The following is a 27758-nucleotide window of genomic DNA, read 5'->3' as shown; positions in this document are numbered from 1 at the left end:
GAGTAGCACTGAGCTTCTCCATGCGCAAGCTCAAATCTGGAACCATATTTTCATAAGTTCTTCAGCAGTAAGATGTGCACTTCAACTAGTAATTCCTGATGTCCTCTATAAATATGGTAAGCCAATGTCTCTTTCCGATCTCTCGGCTGAACTTTCCCTAGTAATCAACCCTTCAAAGGTTTGTTTCTTGCCAATTTCAATGCGATTTTTAGTGCATTCTGGTTTCCTAAATCAACATGATCAAGATCACCACTATTCTCTTACCCCAGCTAGTCGCCTTCTTGTGGAAAATGAGCCCTTTAATGTTAGATCACTCTTGGTTATCAACCATGATCCAGTCTTTTCAAAAGCATGGTTTGAGTTAAGTGCTTGGTGTTAATAAACTGTATTTGTAAAATAATTCTGGAGATGATAAAATAACATATAAACATAAATGTAAACGAAACAGAATTTAATCCGAGCCCGCTGAATTCACAGCGTTTCCTTAAGGAATTTAATCCCCTCCTAGTACCCAAGGTTGTGGATTATTTCCTCCCAAGATAGAACGAATTACTCATTGGTGTAGCGGTACTTCAAACCTCAGTGTTTCAACGAACACAAAGATCGTAGTAAATCACACTTACCGATGTTTTCTTTGTAGTTAAAACAATGTAGAAGAAAGGTGGAGAACTCAAAACTTCGTATGGAAAATATGAGAGAATGGACTACAATTTATAGCCCCAACCTGTTGAGTTCAAATGAAGAGTTGTAACTCTTCAGAGGTCAGTTACGTAAAACGGCCATAATGTAAATGGCCAAGCCGAAGCTGAAACCGAAGCAGAGCCGAGCGAGCGACGACGACGACGGCGCGAGACTTGCCTTCTTCTTAACTCTTTAAGAGCTACAAGAAGAGCAATTGTATATATACCCATCAAAAATCTTTTCCTTTTCCAATATGGGACAATATCCCATTGTCAAGGAGAGAATCTACAATATCTCATTTTTCTTCCATTTTCCATTCACCCTCTTTTAAGCCTATTTTAGCTTAAAACCTCAACAATCCCCCACATGAATGGGGAATGACTATATCACGGAAATATGCATGAAAAACTGTGTGATTCACAAGCAAGGATTAATCGCATCTGGATAAGTAGGTTTCCCTTTGAACTTTCCGTAGTGAACTTATGCCGGATATACTCGGTCAATCGGTAGATTTGATATCTTTGAACCGCGAACTTTGATGTATACCTAGACAACCATAAGTCACACAAGTAACCCCTAACCGTCTCTGGTTCTCATTGTTGTGTTCGTTTCAGCCATGAACACCGCCTTGTTTCATAAGTGCGTAGAGAACTGGCCTTACGAAATTCTCCTTGAAGCAGCTAACACTTCACACCTACATAGGTGATTCCTAAACGTGTCATCCCATAGATACTATCACGCCCAAACCTTGGGAGGAGTGACAAAGTGGTATCAGAGCAGATCGTGTCCTAGGGAGTCTACAAAGCCGTGCCTACTAGAGTCTCACTTATGGGTGTGTTGCGCGCCACATTTATAACTGAGAGGCTATAGGGCATTTAGGAAATATTACCTTTCTTTTGTTTCCAGATCGTGCCATAGAGGTGAGTCGTAAGAAGCCAGTATGAAGATTGTTGCGAGATTTTGTATACACTAGAGGTGCAGGTATCACAGTAGAGCTTTAAGGCATAATGTTGAAGGGAGATTATGAAAGAAACAGAAGATACGATGCAAGATTGAAAGGTAAGTAAGGTGGTGAAGAAGATACGAGATACTTAAGTACAAAAGGTTGTGAATAGTCGAGACTACAAATATACTTCAGGTTTAGTTTAGTTTATAGAGGAGACCCTACTAAAAATTTTGTAAACCTCTAAGAGTTAACATTCGAGGACGAATGTTCTAAAGGGGGGAAGGATGTTACACCCCGTAAGTTTAACAGTAAAAATAAATAAATAAAATGGTTTGAAAAATATGATTTTATATAGTTATTAATATTACTACTTTCGAATATGTTTAAAATTATACACATAATATGAGGAAATTATTTTCTCACATGAAGAGAAGGTTATCTTCTTAACATTTTAAAAATTGAGCGTACGAAAAATTTGTACTCTTTATATGAGATTAGAAAAATTAGAAGTTAAGAAAATATATGTATTTTTACATGGATATTTTAATAAAATAATAGTGTATGTATTAATTTTATAGGGTACTATATGACCATGATAGTAGGGTATAAAGTGTATTAAAAGTGAGTAGTATTTTAAGTAAATTGAGATAATTCTTAATTATGCGGGTAATGATTAATTACCGGGTAACGAGACACTACCTAATTACCTAATAAGTAGATAAAGATTAACTTTTCCCACCCCACCCCCACGTGGCATCCATACAGGATTAACTAGATGACTAGTTAAATAGGTGGCAAGAATAAATGAGTCTTGGAGAAGATAGTAGGATATTAAGCTGTTATCTTTCTCAATATTTGATTTTCGGCAGAAAAAGTCAGTCCTCATGTGGGATAATAAAGGAAAGGAGATAGGCGGACCAACGATTCCAGCTTCTCCGTTGCATGCGTATGGTCCATTTTCATTATTTTGTAAAATAGGCTTCTTCACTTGCTAGATAATAGTATCTCACATGTATGTTGCTCCTCAATTTCTTACGGTAAACCATTTTATGCTTTATTCTTTTATTAAAAACTGCTTTATTACTTGAGTTTGACAACCTAAGACAGATCTTTAGGCTAATCATCACATTAAAGGAAATCTTGGGATGTTGATTAACTTGTATGAAGTGATAACAATGTCACTTCCACAATTATTATTAGAAAGAAAATTATGCTTTAAGAATATGATTACATGTACTTCATTTGCTTTCCAATTAAACTAAGTAGAAAAGGACAGTGGTGAGACAAGGATTCGGTCTTACATAATAATAATAATAGCAGTGGATATAGAACACATTTTCAAATAAAGCCGGAAAGATAGAAGTTTCCTTTCTTAGAAGAACCGATTTCATTTTAGTCACATGTCAAGCCCTTTAACTGCTATCTCTAGTCTCTAGTTTTGAAAGAGAAGACTATGAAGAATTCATAAAGCTAGTTGTGCCCTCTTTGAACATGACTAAGCATTAGATCCATCCAATTGGTATTCCCCAAAGGAATTTTTTTACTTCTATTATGTTCTGGGTTTCACTAAGTCTATATGGATTCGGAAAAATTTAGTATCTCGTTTTGGACAATTTCCTTCCATGAACTTTTCGGTTTGTATTGTTCCTTTTGAATTCCTTGGATCATCATGGCCTCGCACCTACATGCTACAAACATGAGCTTTCGCACATTAACTACAAGACACTGCAATCTGACGTGAACTCTCATATGGATTTTTCCTTGTTCCAGGTATGTTAAGACTATCACTTCTTTCTTTTGGCATGATCTATACGACACAAACGAAACGAGCAAGTGTACAAATTCCATAAATGACTCTATTCATAGAAGTATTAGAGATATCTATGTTCTTGAATTTCCATATGTCATAATATTCTATCATCTGTTCATGGGCCTCAGACAAAAAAAATAATAATACGAAAACTGAAAAGAGTTTACTTTTTGATATTACTCAAAGGCAAAATGGTCTTATTACATTCTGTAAGATTTTATTAACGTACTTTTCATGCATTGCATTCATGTACGTTGACCCATGACCATATGGCGTTATATACGCGTATATATGTATGTATGTATATATATATATATATATATATATATATATATATATATATGTATATGTATATATATGTATATGTATATATATGTATATATATGTATATATATATATATGTATATATATGTATATAAATGATTTTGTTTCTCTATGTATATGGGATATGGGAAAAGGTTATGGCGTTATATACGCACCATCACCTGATCAGCTGGTATATGATGATGATGTTGCCCACAGTGGCTGAAATATGATTCAAACGGCGTTATATATATATGGGAAAGGTTACGGCGTTATATACGCACCACCACATGATCATGTATATATATGTATATGAGATTTGGGAAAGGTTATGGCGTTATATACGCGTATATATGTATGTATGTATATATATGTATATGTATGTATATATATACATATGTATATATATGTATATATATACATATGAGATTTGGGAAAGGTTATGGCGTTATACGCACCATCACCTGATCAGCTGGTATATGATGATGATGTTGCCCACAATGGCTGAAATATAACTTAGACGGCGTTATATACGCGTATATATATGGGAAAAGGTTATGGCGTTATATACGCACCACCACTTGATCAGCTGGTATATGTTGATGATTTACCCACAGTGACTGAGATGATATGATGAGATGCCCTTAGAGGCTTAATAATGTTATGTACGTACAGACCTATGCATTACATGACATTTATATGCATATGCATGACATTATAGATATTTCATGATTTTGATTTACAGAGCTATCCATACTTACAGGTTGAATCATTTATTCCATGTTTCTTCCATGTCCCTTATATACTGATTTACATGTCTTACATACTCGGTATATTATTCGTACTGACATCCATTTGTTGGGGACGCTGCGTTCATACCTGCAGGCATAAACAATTAGTTTAACGAGCCCTCATAATAGAAGAAATTGGCATTCAGTAAAGGATCGATAAGACTCCACCTCATTCGGAGTGCAGCCGAGTCTATGAGTCATCGTGTCAAAAGTTTTCTACACACTTATGGGTAGGACGGTACCCTATCCCATTTGATGTCAAATAATCTTAGAGGCTTTGTAGGCGGAGGTTCATTTTGTGCAGTATGTCAGAGGCCTTGACGGCCCATATGTTTTCATGTTTTAAGAATGATGGTTCATTAATATAACATTTGCCAACTCACAATTGTACATTACGAGTTGTGGCCATGTTGGACCATAATAGTTACAAAAGGAATGAATGAGTTACAGAGTGATTCGCTCGGGCCAATCTGGCACCGGGTGCCAGCCACGCCTCCCAAGGTTGGGGCGTGACAAATCCCATTGGATTGCGGCATGTAAGGGGCCATTGTTTGATGAATAATTCCATATTCTAAACATATTTATTCAAAAGGAGATTCATATTCACCACCCCGATCACTTCTTATCATTTTGATTTTCTTGTTAAGTTGCGTTTCAACTTCATTTTTGTATTGCCTGAATGCGTCTATTGCTTCATCTTTACTATTAAGTAAGTAAACATAACAATATCGAGTACTGTCGTCAATAAAAGTTACTTCTTTCCATCGCGAGATGGTATTGACTTCGTGTCGCAAATATATGTGTGAATTAAGTCTAAAGGATTTGAATTCCTTTCAACTGACTTATAAGAATATTTAACATACTTAGATTCCACATATATTTGACATTTTGATTTTTCGCATTCAAACTTAGGCAATACTTTCAAGTTAATCATTTTCTGCAAGGTTTTATAATTGACATGACGCAAACGTATATGCCATAAATTATTTGACTCAAGTAAGTAAGAAGAAGCTGAAATTATATTATTATTCTCAGCAACCATTACATTCAGCTTGAAAAGGCCCTTAGTGATGTAACCTTTTCCTACAAACAGCTCATTCTTACTTATTAAAACCTTATCAGATACAAAGACACATTTAAACCCATTCTTAACAAGAAGTCCAGCAGAAACTAAGTTCTTTCTAATATCAGGAACATGAAGAACGTTGTTCAGAATCACCACCTTGCTAGAAGTCATTTTCAGAATTATCTTCCCACATCCTTCAATTTTGGCCGTTGCAGAATTTCCCATAGAAAACGTTTCTTCGGGTCCAACAGGAGCATATGTAGCAAATGCTTTTCTAATGGCACAAACATGGCGAGTGACTCCAGAATCAATCTATCACTCCTTAGGATTTTCCACCAGGTTGCATTCAGAAAGCATAGCACACAAGTCATCAACATCTTCGTGTTTTTCAACCATGTTTGCTTGACCCTTCTTCTTGTCTTTCTTCAAAGCACGACAATCTGTGGATTTGTGTCTAGCTTTCCCACAATTGTAGCAATTTCCACTGAACCGCTTCTTGCTTGGGTTGCTTTTCAGTCCAGAAGCCTGCTTCCTCTTTCTCTTATTTTGAGGAGTATCCTCAACAATGTTTCCTCCCATTATTTCTGAGTTTCCACGGCCTCTCTATTCAGTTGTTTTGTTGTCCTCTTCGATTCTCAACCGAACAATGAGATCTTCAAGCGACATCTCCTTACGTTTGTGTTTCAAGTAATTTTTGAAGTCCTTCCACAAAGGAGGCAACTTCTCAATCATCGCTGCAACTTGAAATGCTTTATTGATGACAAGACCTTCAATGAAAATTCTGTTAGTAAACATAATAAAATTAATACTTTCAACATCAGTATTAATTCTACTTATACCTTCAACAAGGAGATCGTGAATAATCACTTGCAATTCTTGGACTTGGGTAATAACATACTTGCTATCTACCATTTTGTAGTCCAAAAATTTAGCGGCAACGAATTTCTTTAACTCGGCATCTTCAATTTTATATTTCCTTTCAAGCGCAATTCATAGTTCTTTTGATGTCTCCACATTACTATAGACATTATACAGATCGTTCTCCAGTCCGCTAAGAATATAATTCCTGCACAGAAAATCAGAATGCTTCCACGCCTCAATCACGAGAAAGCATTCATTCTCTGAAGTTTCTTCGGGCAGAACTGGAACATATTCCTTAATGAACTTTTGTAGACTTAAAGTAGTCAAGTATAAGAACATCTTCTGCTGCCACCGCTTGAAATCAATCCTGAAATTTTTTTCGGATTTTTCTGCTGGTATTGTTCGGCTTGTCGATGCATTGGCAGTCACCATAGGAACATTCTGGTTCCCGTTGTTATTCGTCATTTTTGTAAAAGAATGACACAAACAAACGTTAAAATCACATAGATTTTAATCTCTAATGGATTATAAGACCACAAAGGTTTTACTCTCCAAAAATAGTGAGTATAACACAAATACAGAAAATAAATTAAATTCCTTAAGCTTGTTAATAAAATATTTTTGTAAAATAATTCTGGAGATGATAAAATAACATATAAATAGAAATGTAAACGAAACAGAATTTAATGCGAGCCACTGAATTCACAGTGTTTCCTTAAGGAATTTAATCCTCTCCTAGTACCCAAGGTTGAGGATTATTTCCTCCAAGGATAGAACGAATTACACACTCGTGTGGTGGTACTTCAAACTCCAGTGTTTCAGCGAACACAAAGATCGGTTGCAAATCACACTTACTGATGCTTTCTTTGTAGTTAAAACAATGTAGAAGAAAGAAGGAGAATTCAGAAATTCGTATGGAAAATCTGAGAGAATGGACTGCAATTTATAGCCCCAACATGTTGAGTTCAAATGAAGAGTTGTAACTCTTCAGAGGTCAGTTATGTAAAATGGCCATAACATAAATGGCCATTTACACAAATTAAAACGGGCAGCGGAAATGTTTTTCCGTTACAAAAAATGAACAATCAATAAAATAGATAATTTGGATTATTAATCTTCCGTTACAGACACAGATTACGTTAATATTTACTATTAACAAATAAATTTGGTCCAAAAAATTAATCAATCAATCGATCATTTGACCAAATCCCAATCCAAATCCAAATCCAAAGGAAACGTTTTTCCGTTACAAAAAGCGGGCATCCAATGAAACGGATAATTTAGATTATTAATTACGTTAATATTTACTATTAACAAATAAATTTGGTCCAAAACATTAATCAATCAATCATTTGACCAAATCCAAAATCCGAAATCCCAAATCCGAAATATGAAGCCGAGCGATGACGATGGTGCGAGGCTTGCCTTCTTCTTAACTTTTTAAGAGCTACAAGAAGAGCAATTGTATATATACCCATCAAAAACCTTTTCCTCTTCCAATATGGGACAATGTCCCATTGTCAAGGAGGAAATCTCAAATATCTCAAATATTTCATTTTCCCTCTATTTCCCATTCAGCCTCTTTTAAGCCTATTTTAGCTTAAAACCTCACCACTTGGTTCCAAAATGATTCTCCTACTGCTTTTTCATACTGCTAATGGGAAATCTTTATGGGATTATGTTGTGGATCAAGAACCAAGGGTATCAGGTGATATTTTCAATGATGCATTGGCTAGTGACTCGAGGTTGAATACCAATGTGCTTATTACGGAATGTAAACATGTGTTTGAGGGGTTGAGGTCATTGATGAATGTTGGTGGTGGCACTAGTACTGTGTCAATTGCTATAGCTAAAGTTTTTCCTAACATAAAATGCACTATACTTGATCTACCTCATGTTGTATAAGATTGCAAGGGAAGTGTAAATTTGGAGTTTGTTGGAGGAGATATGTTCGATAACATTCCCATGCTAATGCCATCTTACTCAAGGTACAAAAAAAAACTTTATCCATTCCGGTTTATGCGAACTTATTCACTTATCTTAGTTTAAAGACAATTTAACTTCAACTTTCCATTTTGTCATTAATGAAAAGCTTTATAGCCACCCAAATGTTATGATTGGTTTAAGATCATAAGTTTCAAAAGTCTTATAGCCAGGGGCGGAGCTCGAGAGAGAGTTACGGGTTCGAACGAACCCAGTAGCTTTGGTTTAAACCCTATATTTGTTTGATGAAATTCATTATAAGTTATTAATTTAGAACCTATTAATTTAAAAATGATTAGAATCTCGAACCCATAAGCTTCAAATCCTGGCTCTGCCTCTGCTTACCGTTTGAGCAAATAAATGTTAACTAATTAGTAACAGGTTAATAAAGTGAATCTCAGTTAAGCTTAATAAATCCTAGATCAAATATAACAAAACTCTTGTATAGTAAGAAGAGTTTAACAATATTAATTAGTGAGTTCAGTATACTAAGATTGAAAAAATATGTAATATCATAAATGTGCAATAAATGCAAGAAACGACAATGGTTATAGTGTAAAGGAACTGTCACCCAATGATTGTGTGATTGGGTGCCTCTTCTCTCTAACGACGTGAATAGGTATGCAATTGATATGAATGTGGAATCTTTGAGATTTATCGATGAAGGTTGAATAACATATGCTTGAATAAAGTGAATAAGACAACTCTTTCGTATATTCTTCTCTTAACTTTGCAATGTGTTTCTCAGTTCTCAAAAAGGCAGATTCCCCCATTGTTCACTATCTCCTCCTATTTATAAGGAACATCCCCCCAAAAAACCCTAAAAAGTACGACATAAAGAATATCCAAAGAAATATTCTTCCTATCTCTTTTTAAGTTTAAGCTACCGTATTATCTTTATCTCAGCTGCCCGCTTCTGGTCGTCGGACTTTATCACAACAACCGTCAGTTGTTGTGTCGTGGTCGACCCCATACTATGTCTTGCTTATCCGTTACCGTGGTTACCAAATTTGGACCTATATAGTTAGTCCGTCCACTTGTTGAGGTCGTAGCCCTGCACGTCCTTGATAAGCGAACATCATTCGTTTCTATTGTGGGAGAATTTGGCTTTTAAATTACGCAGGGTTGACCAAGATCGAGAGAGCGACACGTCATGCGGAACCCTGATTAATGTGGTTATTAAGATGTGACGTCACTCCCACACGCGTTATCATTATGCATCTTCTCGAGACAGCGTCTGAATGCTTGTCGCTTTAGTTTTAGCGCCATTGGCAGTCTTCTGCTTCGATTCTCGCGCCATCTAGCCCTATAAATAGGTGAAGGTTTCATTTTTTCAGAAATTTTTCGCCATTTCCTTCCTTGTGTATACATTATCCTCCTTTGATCATCTTTCTCAATTCTTTAGCTCTGTTTATGTAGTTCTGCTTCCCGTCTTCCCGTTCACTCATAGTTCCTCATTTTAGGTTTACTAGCACACCCTCTATTACCAAGATTCCCCGAACCTTCCATGCACACGATTAAGTTTCCGATGCCACTCCATTGTAAGTGGCCCCTCCTTTTGGAGATATTGCGACTGAGGAGGGTGATAGTGTCCCTAACAGTAGAAGAGATACTCCCCAGCAACCCTATGTCCAGGAACAATTTCCACAAGGAACCTGCTCCTTATCTCGCGCTGGTGATCTTTGAAATCAGGCCATCTCAGATAAACGAACTCCGGTCCACGTACAATGTTTCTCCTCATATCGAGATGGTTCCGGTAGGTAGGGACATCGTGGAGGTCCACAGACCGGTATATTGTGCTTTTTATGTGTATCCTTTCGTGATTGGTCATACCCTCCCTCTTCTTCCGCTGGCGGAGGAGTTCTGTCAGTTTTACGAAGTCTGCCCGGCACAACTATCTCTGTACTTGTATAAAATCTTTCTGGTGCTGACGAGGTATGCAGAGTTGGCTAGGTGTGAGGTTGGCATTCACCACCTTTTACATTTATTTTCCCCGAGCTTTCATAGGGGTACCATAATATATTTGCGACATCGTGGTTGGAACGGATGACAGGACGAGCCGAAAGTTTTGGGACAATATTTTTTCATCAAAACAGAACACTTGGTGTCGAAACCCGCTGGACTTCCAGAGCAGTGGAATCATAACCGTAGGTGTCGGTGATGTACGCTTGTTATCTACTTTCGTTCTCTCTAATTTTTATTCACCTGTGACTTTTCTATATAGCTGAGAGACGTGCACCCTTTCCCGTCATCGGTATTGAGGATTGGGTAGCTCGCGTGCTATCTCACATGGTGGGGATTCGAGATTGGGCCGCTTTCCTCAAACGCTTTGGACTGAAGGTTCCATCTGGTGAGTATTTCTTTTACTCCAACCTTTGATTGTTTGCTGTCATTTATTGATATGACCTCTTTATGGTGACAGGCCGACGGATTTCCAAAAAGAAGGCTCTAGTCCTGGCATTTCTCCAGGCCATTGCATCGGCGGGGATGCAATTTACTTTGGTTGAGTCCGTCCGCGAAGGTTGTACTCAAACTGTACCAACAAGGGACCCTCCTTGGGACATCGCTATACAGGACGAGATCTCTTCCCGGCCTACCTACCACCTCATAGATGAGTCTTCCAATGGGGATGAATCACCGTCGAGAAAGAGGAGGAGGGTGGAGCTTGGGAAGGCCATCGCCACCGATCTTGAAAAGAGAAAAATAGTTACTTCGATAGTGGCATCTTCGCCTAGGTCAGGCACAGGGGCCGTTTTTATGGCTGATGCTATTTTGGCGGGGAGGTACCCTAGGGTCGAAAAGATATGTCAAGGCGGGGGACCTGTACGATCTGCTGAAGGCAGTGCATCGTCTGCTTCCGGAGGAGATAGAGCGGGGCATGCGGAGGATGATGGTTCAGGCTCGGACATCGACCCCGAACATCAAGCTTTCTTGGAGTGACATACCCGCATAGAAGTAAGGACGGAGGGTCGTAACCGACACGTAGTCATTCCCGTGGTTTACGACCTTTTGGCGAACTCCGAGCAAGCAACGTCGGCATTTGCCCCTTCGTGCGCTTCTTCTGAGAGCATGGCACTTCAGGCGATGAGTGACGCGGAGCTATCGCGAAGTATTTCTGGTATGGCTTTGCGGGTAAGTGTTTTCTCTCTTCTGTTTGTTTTTGGATTTGTTTTGCATGCGTAATCTACTTAATCTGACATTCTTTCCTCTGCATGTCAGATTCTCATCATGGATTGAGCGCAATCGGAGGGATAGGCGAAGGACGACCATTTTTGGGAAAGTGTCCTCTAAGTACAAAGTGTACCGCACCAAGCATCGTGCATTGGCCGATGTCTTCACTTAAGAAAGCAATTTTTAGCTATTTCGTGACGGGCATAAGCAGAAAGAGGAAGAGTTGGTGCAAAAGGTTGAAGAGATGAAAGAGCGGGATAAAGAGTTGATGAAGGCCGTTAGCCGCTGTTGTGAACTTCAGGCGACTCTTAAGGCCAAGGAGGATGAGTTTGAGGTGAGCCAAGGGGTGATAGCCGAGAACGCTGACCTTCAGGCGTGGGTGGCCGCCTTGACTACTGAGCTTGGACGAAGGGAGGTGGAGGCTGCCGATCTAAGGGGCGAACTGAGCGTTAAGGCGGATGGATTAGCTCGTGCTAAAAAGGGCAGGGTGAGTGCCGTTTCTAAGGTAACGGCTCTGGAAGATGCCCTTCGTGTTTGTAGGTCTGAGCGGGACAATGAGACGGAGACGTCTGTGCTCAAGGTAGCGATGTTGGAGGAACGAATCCAAGATTCGGAGGCGGAGTTGTCCATATTGAACGAACAAGTTGTTGCTTTGAAGGCGGAGGAGGTGCGACGGCAGTCGCAACCCTCCATGTCTCATACCTCAGTTGATCTCATCATACCGCGAGAGTTGTATGAGATGTGGGTCCATGCCGAGGCTCAACTTGATGTGTACAAGTCCCTGCAGGCTAATGAGAAGGATTCCAAGGCAGAACTCGAGGGTGTTCGTGTTAAAGCACGTACAACCTGTGAAGCCTATGATTATGATCCCGATATGCCTACGGGGATGATGTCGATGATGATGATGCAGACAGGCTTGCCTCCGATTCTTGGTATAATGCGGAGTACGCTATGGGGGATGACGCGACGTAGGGTTGTTGTATTTATTTTGTTTTGCTTTGTTGTTTTTGTGAGGGTGTCTTCGAGCCCTTTGTAATAAGTTTTTGTAATACAACAGTTGTAATGGAATGATTACCTTTTTGTTATGCACTTCCAAATTGTTATTTATTTGTTGTGAGGGGGTCGCCAACTTTTCCGCCGCTTGTGTATAACGTTTTGGTATAGTCGATTCTAGATATTGGTAATTCGGGCAAGGTCAAATGTTAAGTGGTTTGAGTGAGGTCGAATGTTAACTGATTTGAGCGAGGTCGAGTGTCTTCTTTTGGCGATGGACTTTGGCCGTAGGGGTGTTATTTCGAGTTTAAGGTTGAAATGTTAACCCGTTTCAATTCGAACGAGGTCAAATGTTTTCTTTTGGTGATGGCCTTTGGCCGTAGGGGTGTTATTTCGAGTTAGGGTCGAAATGTTAACCTGTTGTAATTCGAGCGAGGTCGAATGTTTTCTTTTGGCGATGGCCTTTGGCCGTAGGGGTGTTATTTCGAGTTAAGGTCAAAATGTTAACCCGTTGTAATTCGAGCGAGGTTGAATGTTTTCTTTTTGCGATGGCCTTTGGCCGTATGGGTGTTATTTTGAGTTAAGGTCAAAATGTTAACCCGTTGTAATTCGAGCGAGATCGAATGTTAGATGCAAAAGAAAATGATGGAGAGTAAAATATTGCTTTGTTTCACTTCGTTGGAGAATATCTTGGAGTAAAAAATGTTGTTTTATTTCATTTACTAGAGTACTATACATGTCTATTTCATACATATATTGGAGAAGTTTCCATGTATCTAGTTCCTCATCGTTCGACCTGGAGAGGTTATCGGCAGGCGGGGCGATGAATTATACTTCGAACTTTGAGACATCCCCCTTGTCGCCTCGTTAAAAACCTCCCCGAGAAAACCCAATTGGGACAAAACCTAGGTGAGGGAAAAAGGAGTACAACTTGAGAGGCGTCATTTTTCAGAAGTTGAAGTGTTTGAGGTGGGCAACATTCCAGTTGTTTTGTAGTGGTTTTCCTTCCACTGTTTCTAGTTGGAATGCTCCTTTGCTTGCTGCCGTTGTGATTTTGTACGACCCGTCCCAATTGGTTCCCAGTTTGCCTTCTTTTGGGTCTTTGGTTGCTTGTGTTTTGGCCTTGAGAACATAGTCTCCGGCTTTGAGTGGTCGTATTTTGGCCTTCTTGTTGTAGTACCTTTCCGCTTGTTGTTTTTGGGCTATCATCCTTACATAAGCCATGTCTCTTCATTCTTCTGCCTCGTGGAGATCTTGTTTTCTGTTATCGTCATTGTGTGGTCTGCTTTCATTAGAGTATCTCAGGCTAGTCTCTCCGACCTCAACAGGTATCATGGCGTCAACCCCGTAGACTAATGAATATGGCGTTTTGCTTGTGCTTGTTTTTGGCATGGTATGGTAGGCCCATAATACCTCCGATCGCAATTTCGGCCATAGCCCTTTAACATCTTCAAGCTTTTTCTTTAAGATATTCAATATTTTTTTGTTGGAGGATTCATCTTGACCGTTGTCAGCGGGATGATATGGCGTGGAGAGTACTCGCTTGATGTGCCATTTTTCGAAGAACTCCTCTTTTTCTTGGTGAACTGAGGTCCATTATCACAGCTGATTTCTTTGGAGATGCCAAAGTGGAATATGATGTTTATCCATATGAATGTGATGACTTTCTATTCGCGTATTTGGGTGAACGCACCTACTTCCACCCATTTGGAAAAGTAGTCAGTTAAAACTAAAAGGAAACGTGTCTTACCTCACCTCACTAGGAGGGGTCCAACGATGTCCATTTCCCATTTGATGAATGGCCATAGTAAAGTGACTGGGTGAAGGAGTTCGCCCGCTTGGTATATCATAGGCGCATACTTTTGGCACTGCTCGCATCTCTTGACGTAGTCTGTGACTTCCTTTCTCATAGTGGGCCAGTAATACCTTGCCCGAATACGGCATTGACGAGGGCTCGGTTGCTTGTATGGACACCATAATGACCCTCGTGTACTTCTTCGAGAATGCGCCTTGTTTGATTTGGCCTTAGGCATTTTGCCAAGAGGCCACCGACCGTTCTCTTGTAAAGGTCATGATTTATGAGGCTGTACCTGGATGCCTGCATTAGAAGCTTTTTGGCTTCCTTTTTGTCTTGTGGGAGTGTTCTCTCCTACAAATATGTCATGATGCGGTTGCGCCAATCCCAAGTCAGATTTATGGAATGTACCTCGAGTTGGTCTGTTGACAAGTGGAGGAGGGTGACCATGTTTTCTTTAGTGATATTTTTGGTGGCTGCTTCTAGTTTGGCGAGGCCGTCCACCTCGATATTTTGAGCTCGGGGTATCTGGTTGAATCGACATTCATCAAATTCCGGCAGTAGTTTTTGAATTTTTGCCTGATACTTTTGTAGCCTTTGCTCTTTGATTTGGAAAGTCCCTGTAACTTGGTTGACGACGAGTTGTGAGTTGCATCTCAAGACGACTCGTCGCGCTCCATATTTGGGAGCTAGCTTTAACCCTACAATTACGGCCACATACTCGGCCTCATTGTTAGTCATATCGGGGCACCGCATGTATTGACGAATAACTTCCCCTATTGGGACCTCGAGTACGAGTCCTAGTCCAGACCCTGACACATTGGATATGCCATCGGTGTAAAGGACCCAAAGATCGGGTTGCCTAGAGGAAGCACGAGAAGCTTCCTGCTTGACCTCGGGCATTATTTTGGTACTGAAATCGGCGTTGAAGTCGGCGAGTACCTGTGATTTTATCGCCGTTCGCGGTTGATAAGTAATGTCATGCCCGCTTAGTTCTATGTCCCACTTGGCCAATCTTCCCGACAATTTGGGTTTATGTAGGATGCTCCGAAGGGGGAAAGTCGTCACTATTGATATGGGGTGGCACTGAAAATAGGGTCTAAGATTTCGTGAAGCTATAACCAATGCTAAAGCCAATTTTTTAAGGTGGGTGTACCTCGTTTCGGTGTCAACCAGGGTTTTATTAATATAATAAATTGGGGATTGCGTACCTTTATTCTCGCAGACCAGCACCGCACTTACCGCGATTTCTGAGACTGCCAAATATACTAGAAGGTGCTCGCCGGGCTATGCTTTGGCAAGTAGTGGGGGCGAGGATAGGTATACTTTTAGTTCTTTCAAGGCATTGATGTATTCTGAGTTCCATTGGAGCCCATTGTCTTTTTTCAGCACGTTGAAGAATTTGTGGCATCAGTCGGATGACCGTGAGATAAATCTTGACAGAGTGGCTGTCACGACCTAAACCGATGGGCCGCGACAGGTACCCGGTACCATAATCAACTGAGTACCAACGTAATGTATCTTTCATATCATTCTATCATAGGTAAATGGACCGGAGTAAAGCATGAGAGAATACAAGCTTATACATATGAAGTACGGGCCTATAAGACCAAAATAGCCACTCGGGTACTGAATATGGGCTGACAAGGCCATACAATCTTTTACGTACATGACATCTATCTACAAGCCTCTAAGAATACATAATTTTCATAAAGGTCGGACAGAATCCCGCAATACCAATACATAATTTTGATAAAGGTCGGGACAGAATCCTGCCATACCAAACAATACACGTCTAAATTATACTAACCAATCAAGAAACTCCGAAACAAATGGATCGCACCAACATTTTTTGCTGAGCTGATAGCCTACTTAGAGGGCTCTCAACTTGTCTATCGGGACCTACGGGTATGAAACGCAACATCCCCAGGCAAAACGGACGTCAATACGAATAATGTACCGAGTATGTAAGGTACATAAATAAGTGCATAACAGACATGGAAGAAATATAGAGTAAATGACTCAACCTGTAAGTCTGGATAACTGTGTAAATCATGAAATAATTGTAGTGTCATGCATATGCATATGAATATCATGTCTTGCATCGGTATATGTTCATCAACAGGCCTCTGAGGGCATCCCATCATATCATTTCGGTCACTGTGGGCAAAATCATCAACGTATACCAACTGATCAGGTGGTGGTGCGTATATAATGCCGTCACCTTTTCCCATATCCCATATACATATATATATATATATATACATATATACGCGTATATAATGCCATATGGTCATGGGTCAATGTACATGTATAAATGAATGCAATGCATGGGAAAGTAAGTCAATAAAATCTTTTCGGAGTGTCATAAGACCATTGTGTCTTTGAATAATATCATGAAGTAAACTTTTTCAACTTATGTATTTTTCTGAGACCCATGAATAGATGATAGAATAATATGACACATGGAGAATCAAGAACATAAACATCTCTAGCATTTCTATGAATAGAGTCATGGAAATTGCGCATTTGCTCATTTCATTTGTGTCGTATAGATCATTCCAAAAGAAAGACGTGATAGCCTTAACATACCTGGAGTAGAAAAAATTTAATATGATATTCTTCGAAAAGGTTGCACCGTACTCCGTTAGAATCGCAAAATTTTATGTTGCTAAATCTTGTTGGAATCGTTTTGTTGCAAGGAGGATTGCTAGCTTTTCTCTCTTCTTATTACAAAGCCTTGGTATTGAAAATTGTAGGGAAGAGTTTGCATTTGATTGAAAATGTCTTTTGAGAATGAGTTATCAGAATAGTAACGTTATTGAATGTTGTTTTTGAAAGTTTAAAGTTGAGGTGTCTTTTGATTAAAGAATTAGGATGCCACCTACTAATAATTGACTAAGAGTCATTTTATTAATAAGGGGTTTGCTGCCACGTTCTCACCTTAATATTTATCCAAAATTTTAATTAATTTAATTAGGTAATACCCGTTATCCGGTAATTAACCAATTACCCGCATAATTAAGAATTGCCTCAAATTACTATACATCCTACTATCATGGTCATATGGTACCTTGTATGGTACTAGTCCATAAATATCGGGTATTTTAGCCCGGGCTGTATTTTATCCCAACATGCCAAACTTGGACGAAAATTTATTTTCTTTGACTTGCTTCTCCTCTCACCTTCACGAATTTACTTATTACTTGTTTGAAATAGCATAATATTTATAATCTCCAAATAATCTTTTCCTTGGACTGATGTCAATTACCTTACGACAAATTCAACATACAATACTATAGGGTGCAACATCATCGTAATATAATACTATGAAGCGTAACATCATCGTAATGCAATACTGCAAGGCGTAACATCATCGTAATATAATAATGTAGGATGTAACATCATCGGAATATAATATTGCAGGACGTAACGTCATCGTAATATAATACCGCGGGACGTAATATCAACGTAATATTGCGGGACGTAACATCATTCCCCCCTTTGGAACATTCGTCCTCGAATGTTGACTTATGCTTTTATCATTTTCATAACTTATAGCTATTGTGCATACCTTAATACTCTCCTTTCCATTTAGGCCTCTTTCTCACGCCATGACTTATGATCGAATTCTTTCCAATCTCGTAACTGTTGCTACCTTCTATCATGTATCCTCTACGAGACTGACCTTGTAAGTGTGCCTATGCAACTCTTCTCTCCTTTTTCTTCTTAGCTTTTAGTAAATCTCTAGGCCTTACTTTGTAAACATATACAAGGCTTAATAGGATGCCTCTCTGGGCATTTATAGGTGTACTGAAATTCTTCGCTCGGCACTTTGTAGAGCTTGCGAATATGGCTATATCTTATTTCATAAACCTAGTTATCCATTTGTATGACTTTACTGCATCTACGTAGATCATACTATACCATAATTCTTACTTCAATTTATCGTTACTGAGGTATGCTTACCAAACTCCCAGTTACATTTGTTGCTTATCCTTTAGGTATAAATCTCAATCCTTTAATGCTCCTTCATTACCGTCTGTCTTAAGAATAATGGACTAATCTCATGTCATACTTTGTAACTTGTATCTATCCATTGTTGATTCACCTCAATGTTGATCTACAATCCTCCACTTGAAGACTTGATTCTTACGTAATATATTGCCGCTAGGGCTTACGTTGCATTGAGGAATATTTGAAGTGATTTCCATAATCGTATTTCATAGTGTCTCAATGTGATTTACCTTATGGGGGGGGGGTATCCTAATCTCGTGCCGTCCGCAAAATCTTTTCTCCTTCTTTTTTTTTCCAAATCATTATTCAAACGAAGGCCCAAACGTCATCCTTTATCTGTCACAATTACACTTTCATTTTATTCCCAGGTCAGTGTTCCATTTCTTCTAAATGCTACTAGTCTTAGACTCCTTTGAGTTCATTCAGATTATACTGAGCTTTCTATAACTTAGAGGAACCATCAACTCCCTTGTTTTCACGGGCTTAATCTCGAGGACTTATCCATTTTCGTCATTTCCTCACTTGCCATTCTCTTATCCTTACTCCTGTCTTTCTAAAACCTTGTCGTTATATCATACTTTAGCTTGCGACCGATTTCCTTATGTTTTTATAGAACATTGAGACATCACATCGTATCTAACTCTTCTTTCACTCTCTAATTAGACATTTCGGTACTTAGAAACCATAGGCTGGAAGGTATGCCACGGGCGACACCACTATCATTCCTAGATACTGAATCCCCGCGCTTCTAGCCTCTTTTATGCAGTATAGACTATTCATAACCTTCTGTATTTGAGTATCTTGTATGTTGTTCACCTTTTTCATACTTACCTTAAAATATTGCCTCACTTTCTTCTATCTCTTTCATAACCTCCCTTCCATATAGGAATAATTTATCTCCACAACCTGAAGCTCTATTATAATACTTGCACCTTTAGTGCATACACAATCTGCTGGGAGCTTCATACTGACTTCTTATGAAGCTGGTACTCTTCAGTTGGCTTCATCATAGAGCCGTTATAAATATGGCTACTGTACTATCTCTCTTATACCTCTGCTACTTAAGAGTGATCCCGAGGTCTATAATTCTCTTGGTCCCTCCTGTTTTGCTTAGTCGATGTAACTCTTTAGTTTCCTCTTCTTTCTGATCAGCCTTTATGTAGGCTTAAGCTATCTTCCGATCTACGGCTCTCGGTATTAATTATTACTTTATCCTTTCATAGGTGCTGAGAGATATTCATGATAATATCCTTTAACAATTCAATCCTTCGTCTATGACCTGGGCTCAGTTTCTTTTAACGTATACCAGAATCTTCTACGGCTGTATATGCTATATGTGTAAAACTCCGAACCCTTAAGTGAGTTCATAACGTAACCAACTCTGGATTATTGATCAAATAATTCCTTTCATTCCATCTTAGCTTTCTTTAAACGTAAGCTATTACTTTTCTTGGTCCTTCTACCCCTTGTTGCGTCCATACTTAACTTATCCTAGTGCCCACACATATAGAAATTCCATACAACTCATATGATCTTGAATATTACTACTGATTTTACTCCCTATTCATTAGCCACAGTAGGTGCCACTTTCTTAGGGAGTGCATATAATATTGTTTGGAGACTGTTGTCACACGACCATTTCCTCTTTAGGTCGTTGTGCTTAGGTTGAAGCCTTCTTCCTTGTTTCCTCAGCTAGTCTTTCTCGTAGTACTTAGGGAAGACCCTCTGACTCTTGTAAAATTGTGAGCCTATTACATTGTATACTCTACGGACCTTCTGATGTCCTTCCTTACCTATACTAATCCATAGTACTTACCTCCACGCCCTTGTGCTTGTAGGGTTGCTTCTGAATTGATATTTTGACTTTTTTCCTAGTGGCACTCTCTTTTATTTCTGTAACACTCATACGGTACCTTTAACTACCCCGACTCTTATTTGAATATATCTCCAATATTATAATGATATTACTGCGAGGCTGAATTCTCCATGTTGGGGTTTACTATATTTATCTTGCATGATTTGCTGATTTGTCTGTAACCTCTTGTCTAGTCATGACTGGGCTCTTTCTGAATCAACTATTAATTACTCGTCGGCCCATTCTCATATCCATTTTCTGCGTAATCTTTCTTGGGTTATTTCCTTGTCTTAACTTACTTCACGTACTGGCTCCTTATCTATTGATAACATCCCGGGCAGGAACCCTTACTTCTTCTTTTTTTCGTGCTTACATAACATTCTAGAATCATAGCATATTTGTAACATTTGGATAAGTGCAATATCCTCCCTTTATCATTTTTATCGCATTCTTCCTTTATCATTTCATATTCCCCCCTTTAGGGGAGTACTAAGACTTGGAGCTACGGCGACCTGATTATAGATGTTTTTCCTCTCCATCTTTGGCGTCCTTTCGCATTATCAATGACCTTACTTGCCTTGCATTAATCCTTATGTACCAAGGATAACAAAATTCCTCACTCGCAATGGTGGCACTTAGTGTAAGTGGCACATATAGTCCCTTAAGCTTAACTTTGCTCACATTGCTTGCTTTAGGGAAGCATTTTCCTAAATGACCATTCTCTAAATTCATCATGGATATTCTTCTGTTGTCTATTGTATTATCGCTGGAACGAAATTTGAAATTCTCATGATGCTGATTATTATCAAATCACTCAGTCCCTAATTCATTTTTTGTTTGTATTGTTCACCACTCCATACTGATTTTATTACTCTGGGATCTAACTTTTCCTTCTGGTAGTCACGCTGGAGTCACAAAATTATTTCTCGAAATAAGGATACGACTTTATGGCCTATACTCTTTTGTTGTCTCAAGGCCTATCACCCCTCGTCCCTTCCTTCACCTGACTATAGACTCTGTAATACTGTCATTTTATTCTTTCCTACCATTGTCATCCATGTATCACACCTTATTCATAATGCTTCCTCATCTCTCTTCTTATTTCCCTGCTAATATTTCTACCTATCACTTTCTTTTAAAAACTTCAACATGACATTCTTTTGCTTTAGCTCCCCTTACTTCATCCATTGGCTCTTCGAGTTTCCAAGAATTCTCGTTCTACTAGGGACAGGAGCCATACTAAGGTAATATTTATTCCTTCAAGGCTTCTAGTACCTATCTTTATATTACTCATATCTACCTGTACTATTTTAGAGTGCACCATATGGTTGTCTCATAAAGAGATCTATTAGCAAATTTGCAATATCCTTCGGAAATGTCAACTGACGCAAACAATTTATCCATTATTTTGGGTTACTCTAACCCCAGCCGGATCTTGATATCCCGCCCTCTTCTTATACTACTTCTGTTAACCCCCATAGGGAATATCTGGAATGGGTGTGACTAATTGTACATACCTCTATTACTATTGAAGGTAACTCAAAATGCTTATATCTCTTTGCTTGAGTTGAAAATACCGATAATCTTCATTAACTTGGTACCTCGTACCCTTTTTTTCACCTTGCTTCTGTTACTTGCTGGAGCTTATGTCTACCTTCTGATTCTCTATTTCCCTTTTTTTAATTATAAAAGTGGATAGACATTCTTGCCTTAGGGATCCTTATCAAGAAGCTTACACATTAGTATACACATGATTTGCTGAATACCTCATATTCATCCATCATAAGCATGATGCAAAAATTGAGTTCCTCTAACTCAACTCTTCCACAGCTATATCGCTTACCAACCGTCTTTCTAGATGTAGATATCGTTGTACTATAAGTAAGATAGAGTTTAGGAAGTTGAGTTCTTACAACTAAGCTCTACCACACGATCTAGAGTAGGAAGAAAGAGTGACAATCCTAAATGCCCTGTAGCCTCTTATTTATAAGTGTGGTACATGACACACCCATAAACAAGACTCTACTAGATACGACTTATAGACTCCCTAAGATAAAACTACTTTGATACCACTTTTGTCACGACCCAAACTGATGGTCCACGACGGGCACCCGGTACCTTACTCAACCGAGTACCAACGTAACGTATCTTTCATATCATTCTATCATAGGTAAATGGACCGGAGTAAAGCATGAGGGAATACAAACTTATACATATGAAGTATGGGTACTAAACATGGGCCGAAAAGGTCATACAATCTTTTACGTACATGACATCTGTCTAGAAGCCTCTAAGAATACATAATTTTCATAAAGGGTTCGGGACAGAGTCACACCATACAAAACAATACACGTCTAAATCATACTAACCAATCAAGCAACTCCGAAACAAATTGAGCGTACCAACATCTTCCGCTGAGCTGATAGCCTACTTGGAGGGCTCTCGACTTGTGTATCGGGACCTGCGGGCATGAAATGCAGCATCCCTAGGCAAAAGGGATGTTAGTACGAATAATGTACCGAGTATGTAAGACACATAAATAAGTACGTAACAGGCATGGAAGAAATATCGAGTGAATGACTCAACCTATAAGTCTGGATAATTCTGTAAATCATGAAATAATTGTAGTGTCATGCATAAGCATATGAATGTCATATCGTGCATAGGTACATGTTCATAAGATCAACAGGCCTCTAAGGGCATCCTATCATATCATCTCGGCCACTGTGGGCAAAATCATCAACGTATACCAGTTGATCAGGTGGTGGTGCGTATATAACGCTGTAACATTTTCCCATATCCCATATACATACATATATATATATATATATATATATATATATATATAATGCCATCTGGTCATGGGTTAATGTATATGTATAAATGAATGCAATGCATGGGAATTGGTTGTAACCCAAGTAGGCATGCATTTGGTCATTTGTAGTAGTACGTTCCCTGATGAGTGATGAAGTAGTTTTCTCTTAGTCTTCTTCCTCCATGAGGATTTGGTTGCAACCCGAGTAGGCGTCCAAGAAGCTTAGAAACTCATGTCCTGCTGTTCCATGTGAGCTGGCCGATGTGCGGTAATGGGAAAGAGTCTTTTGGGCACTGCTTGTTTAGGTCTGTGAAATCTATGCACATCCGCCATTTTCCGTTTTTCTTTTTTACCATGACCACGTTAGCGACCCGTTGGGGGTATTTTGATTCTCGGATGGAACCGTTGGCAAGGAGTTTCTCCACTTAATCACTTACGACCTCGTTGATTGCACTATTGAATTTCCTTTACTGGTGGAGAAGTGGGTCGATGTTCAGCTTATGTGTGGCCACGTCTTTTGGGATGCCCGACATATCTGCATGGGAGAAAGCAAATAGATCAGCGTTGTCAATTAAAAACTTGTAAAATTTACCTAGTTCTGAGAGTTTATGCCCGATGTAAGCCTTTTTGTTGCTATCACTGTTGTTCAGTTGGATGGGATCGATATCTTCTACTGTTGATCCAGCTGCTTCAACAACAACGGGATCCCTGATGACGTCTGTTTGTATGTCGAGTCTGGTTCCCGACTGTGGTAGTTGCTATGCCTCTGCATCCGCTCCCTACATCTGTTGGGTGTACGTGCAATCCTAGGCGATATGATAGCATCCTTGGGCGGTGCGTTGTTCGCCTCGAATACTAAATATTCCCCATGGAGTAGGGAACTTGATTACTTGGTAGAGGATCAACGGGATGACCCTCATGGCGTGTATCCATGGCCGCCCTATGATGGAGTTATAAGCTGTGTCTTGGTTCATGACATGGAATGTTGTTTCCAAGGTGACACCCCCAGCTAGAACGGGTAGCGTTATCTCCTCGGAGGTTCGCTCAACTATATTCTTAAAACCTGTTAGTATTATGCAACGCGGTATTATCTTGTCCTCGAGTCTCATTTGTGCGAGGACTCGAGGGTGGATAATACATGCACCACTTCCATCGTCTACCATTATTCTTCTTACATCAGTGTCTAAAATACGTAAAGTAATAACAAGAGCATCTAAATGAGAGAAAGTCAAATCATCGGTGTCCAACTTATCGAAGATGATACTGTCTCCGAAATCGTCGTATTGTGCGTGGGTGATCGACCATTTCAACTGATGCATAGTGGTTAACTTCACATGGTTGATAGTTGCTTTGTCGCCTCCACCGATGATCATTTGGATAGTGCGAGCGGGAGAGGGTGGCTTTGGAGGTCCCCGGTGTGGTTCGCATCCGCGGGCAAATTTGGCTCGTCCGCGATTGCTCATCAGTTCCTTCAGGTGCCCTTAGTTTAACATTCTCACTACCTCTTGTCGCAGACCTATGCAATCCTCAGTTTTGTGACCTCGTTCCTGGTGAAATTCACAGAGGATGTTCGAATTTCGAGTATTTGGGTCGGACTTCATCTTTTGTGGCCATTTCACCTTCGTGCCGAGCTTCTCCAGTGCGTACACTATTTTTAAGGAGGAAACACAAAAATTGTGAGCAGATAAGAGTGGAGGCATACCTCTTTCGTTTCACCGAGTCCCTTTGTGCGGCCTGGGCGGCCCTTCCGTATGTCGAGAAGGTGGTGGGATGGCTATTCTGATGTAGGGCTTATGTCTTTCTCGGCTGAGACGGGGGCCCAACTGATCCCTTCGACCGTTGTTACGACGATCCTTTCTCTATTCTGCTTGAATTTATGTTAGCCGTTAGATTGGTCCGTTAAGGTCGTCCTCATCGGCTCTCACCTTGGCGCAATAGGCATTGTGTATTTCTTCCCAAATGGTGGGAGGGTATTTCATGAGCCTGCTTAATAGTTTTCTGGTTGCTCTTGACCCGTTCCTGCTCAACCCATTCTAGAAAGCCGCTACCGCCATCCCTTCTAATACATTGGGTAGGCTCATTCTTACCCTGTTAAACCGGGAGAGGAAGTCTCTGAGTCCCTAGCCAGGCAATTGCCTAATGGCGAATATGTCATTCACCATGGCTTCCGCCTTCTTAACCCCTGCATGGGTGGTGACAAAATTGTTGGCCATTTCCTTGAACGGTGCTATTGACCGCGCCGACAATTGTGAATATTAGGTTAGGGCTTCCCCTATTAGGGTTTTGCCGAACTTTTTCATTAGCACCGATGGTACTTGCTCCTTCAAGAGATCGTTGCCCTTCATCGCTGTAGCGTAGTGGACGATATGATCTTCTGGATCTGTAGTACCATCGTATATCTTTAGGTACGGTGGCATTTTGAAGGTTTTGGTAATGGCGTATGGAGCTGCTTCTTCATTGTACGGTTGTTCGATGAATCGACCAACGCCTCATTTTGGTAGTAACTTTGGGGCACCTAGTATCTTGTCGATCCTTTCTTGGTGTTCTTTTATCTGGTCGCGAAGCACCTTGTTTTCGTTTTCCATTTTCTTTAGGTTTCCTGCGAGCGCATCGTTACCTACATCCATAGTGGGGTGACTGTTACCTGTTTGAGGAAGGGGATGCTCGTCAGTAGTCGTTACGATGTCTGCTTGCGCGGTGTTGCCGTTCTCCCTTTGGGCAGGTTTGTCGAGTATATTGCTTAGAGTGTTTGTCATCCACTCTCCTAGTAGTTTCTTCACTGCTGGTGGTGCTTCTTCAACTGTGGATATGGAGGCTCCCCTTTCGCGTGACACCATCACGCTTTCATAAGGGGGAGGTGAAATACTTCGCCTGGGCATAGCGTTTAGTGTTACATTCTCGTCGTCTCCCCTGCCATCTTCGTTGATGGTGTTTAGAATGTTGGTAGTGATGTCTGCTATCGCCTTCAGTCTCATATCTCCCTTTCCTTCCATCGTTGGTTTGTTTAAAACGTGGAATTTTTTTTTATGATCTAGAAAGAACTATAGTTTCAACTAAAACTTCCCCAAAGACAGTGCCAAATTGTTTGAGCAAATAAATACTGAAGTAATTAGTAACAGGTTAATGGGGTGATTCTCAGTTGAGCTTAATAAATCCAAGATTAAATAGAAAGAAACTCTTGTATAGTAAGAAGAGTTTAAGAGCATTAATTAGTGAGTTCAATATACTAAGATTGACAAAATATGTAATATCATAAATATGCAATAAATGCAAGAAACGACAATGTTATAGTGTAAAGAAACTGTCACCCAATGATTATGTGATTGTGTGCCTCTTCTCTCTGATGACGTGAATAGGTATGCAATTGATATGAATGTGGAATCTTTGAGATTTATTGATGAAGGTTGAATAACATATGCTTGAATAAAGTGAATAAGACAACTCTTTCGTGTATTCTTCTCTTAACTTTACAATGTGTTTCTCAGTTGTCAAAAAGGCAGATCCCCCATTGTTCACTATCTCCTCCTATTTATAAGGGATATCCCCAAAGAAACCCTAAAAAGTACAACATAAAGAATATCCAAAGGAATATTCTTCCTGTCTCTTTCTAAGTTTAAGCTACAGTTATTATCTTTATCTCAGTTGTCCGCTTCTGGTCGTCGGCCTTTATCACAACGACCATCAGTCGTTATGTCGTGGTCGATCCCGTCCTATGTCTTGCTTATCCGTTACCGTGGTTACCAAATTTGGACCTATGCACTTACAGCCACAAAAACGTTATCGCATGTGTATGACTACTAGATTTCTGAAGTTCTTTATGAAACTCTGTATCCAATCAGATAGGTAGCACAAATTGATACTGTCAACATAACAATTGAATAGGGTAAAGGAGGGCAATTTTGTTTTTGCTCAACTTAATTATTCATTGTTGAACAGTGCATTTTGCACGACTGGAGGGAAGAAGATTGTGTGAAGATACTGAAGAAATGCAAAGAGTCAATTCCAAATAGGAAGAAAGGAGGGAAAATGATAATCATTGACACATTGATGGAGTCTGATACAAAGAAGCAGAGTACTGATGAGTTTGTTCGAGCACAACGTAATATGGATATGTTGATGATGGTTCTTTGTGCTTCCAAAGAGAGAACTAACAAGGAGTGGGAAAAGCTCTTCACTCATGCTGGTTTCACTGAATACAAAATAATTCCCGCACTTGGCTTAAGGTCTCTCATTGAAATCTATCCTTAGCTATACTTCAGCTAATTCAGATTCGCACCACGTGAGATCCATTCAATGGGAACACCCGTACTAGATATTTCTCCGTTCTCAAGACTTGAACCCGATATCTCTTGTTAAGGATGGGGATCACATCTATTCCACCAAATTCTGTTATGCATTGTCTTATATATATATGTAGTGATGAGATTGTTATATGTTATTTTTCTTTCTCATTATAATCTTACTTGTTACTATTTGATAACCTCCTTTTTCCCTTTATCCTTTTTGGATGTCTTCGCGATATATATTTTAACATGCTTCTTGTCACTCCAAGTATTAACTTTCCCTTCTCTCTCTTTTTTACATAGTAATCTTAGTGTAGTTGCTTTGCGCATGTACCTTGTTCAATGAGTAAAAGTTTACTTAAAAATTAAATTTAAATTATAAAATAAA

The 27758-nt window shown here is 39.5% G+C and overlaps 1 long non-coding RNA gene and 1 pseudogene across 1 annotated transcript; both read left to right on the top strand.

Moving 5' to 3' along the window:
• The first annotated feature begins 3080 nt into the window (after window positions 1-3080).
• On the top strand, window positions 3081-4913 carry LOC104234457 (uncharacterized). The gene is made up of 2 exons (XR_712950.2): window positions 3081-3397; window positions 4626-4913. It is a non-coding gene; the product is annotated as an uncharacterized lncRNA (long non-coding RNA).
• A 3171-nt stretch (window positions 4914-8084) lies between these two features.
• LOC104234458 (myricetin 7/4'-O-methyltransferase 2-like) lies at window positions 8085-27335 on the top strand (annotated as a pseudogene).
• The last annotated feature ends 423 nt before the right edge of the window (window positions 27336-27758 follow it).

Source organism: Nicotiana sylvestris, chromosome 9 (assembly GCF_000393655.2).
Source record: "Nicotiana sylvestris chromosome 9, ASM39365v2, whole genome shotgun sequence".
Classification (NCBI taxonomy): Eukaryota; Viridiplantae; Streptophyta; class Magnoliopsida; order Solanales; family Solanaceae; genus Nicotiana; species Nicotiana sylvestris.
Note: the sequence above shows the minus strand (reverse complement) of the source record. Positions and strands in the feature narration are given on the sequence as shown.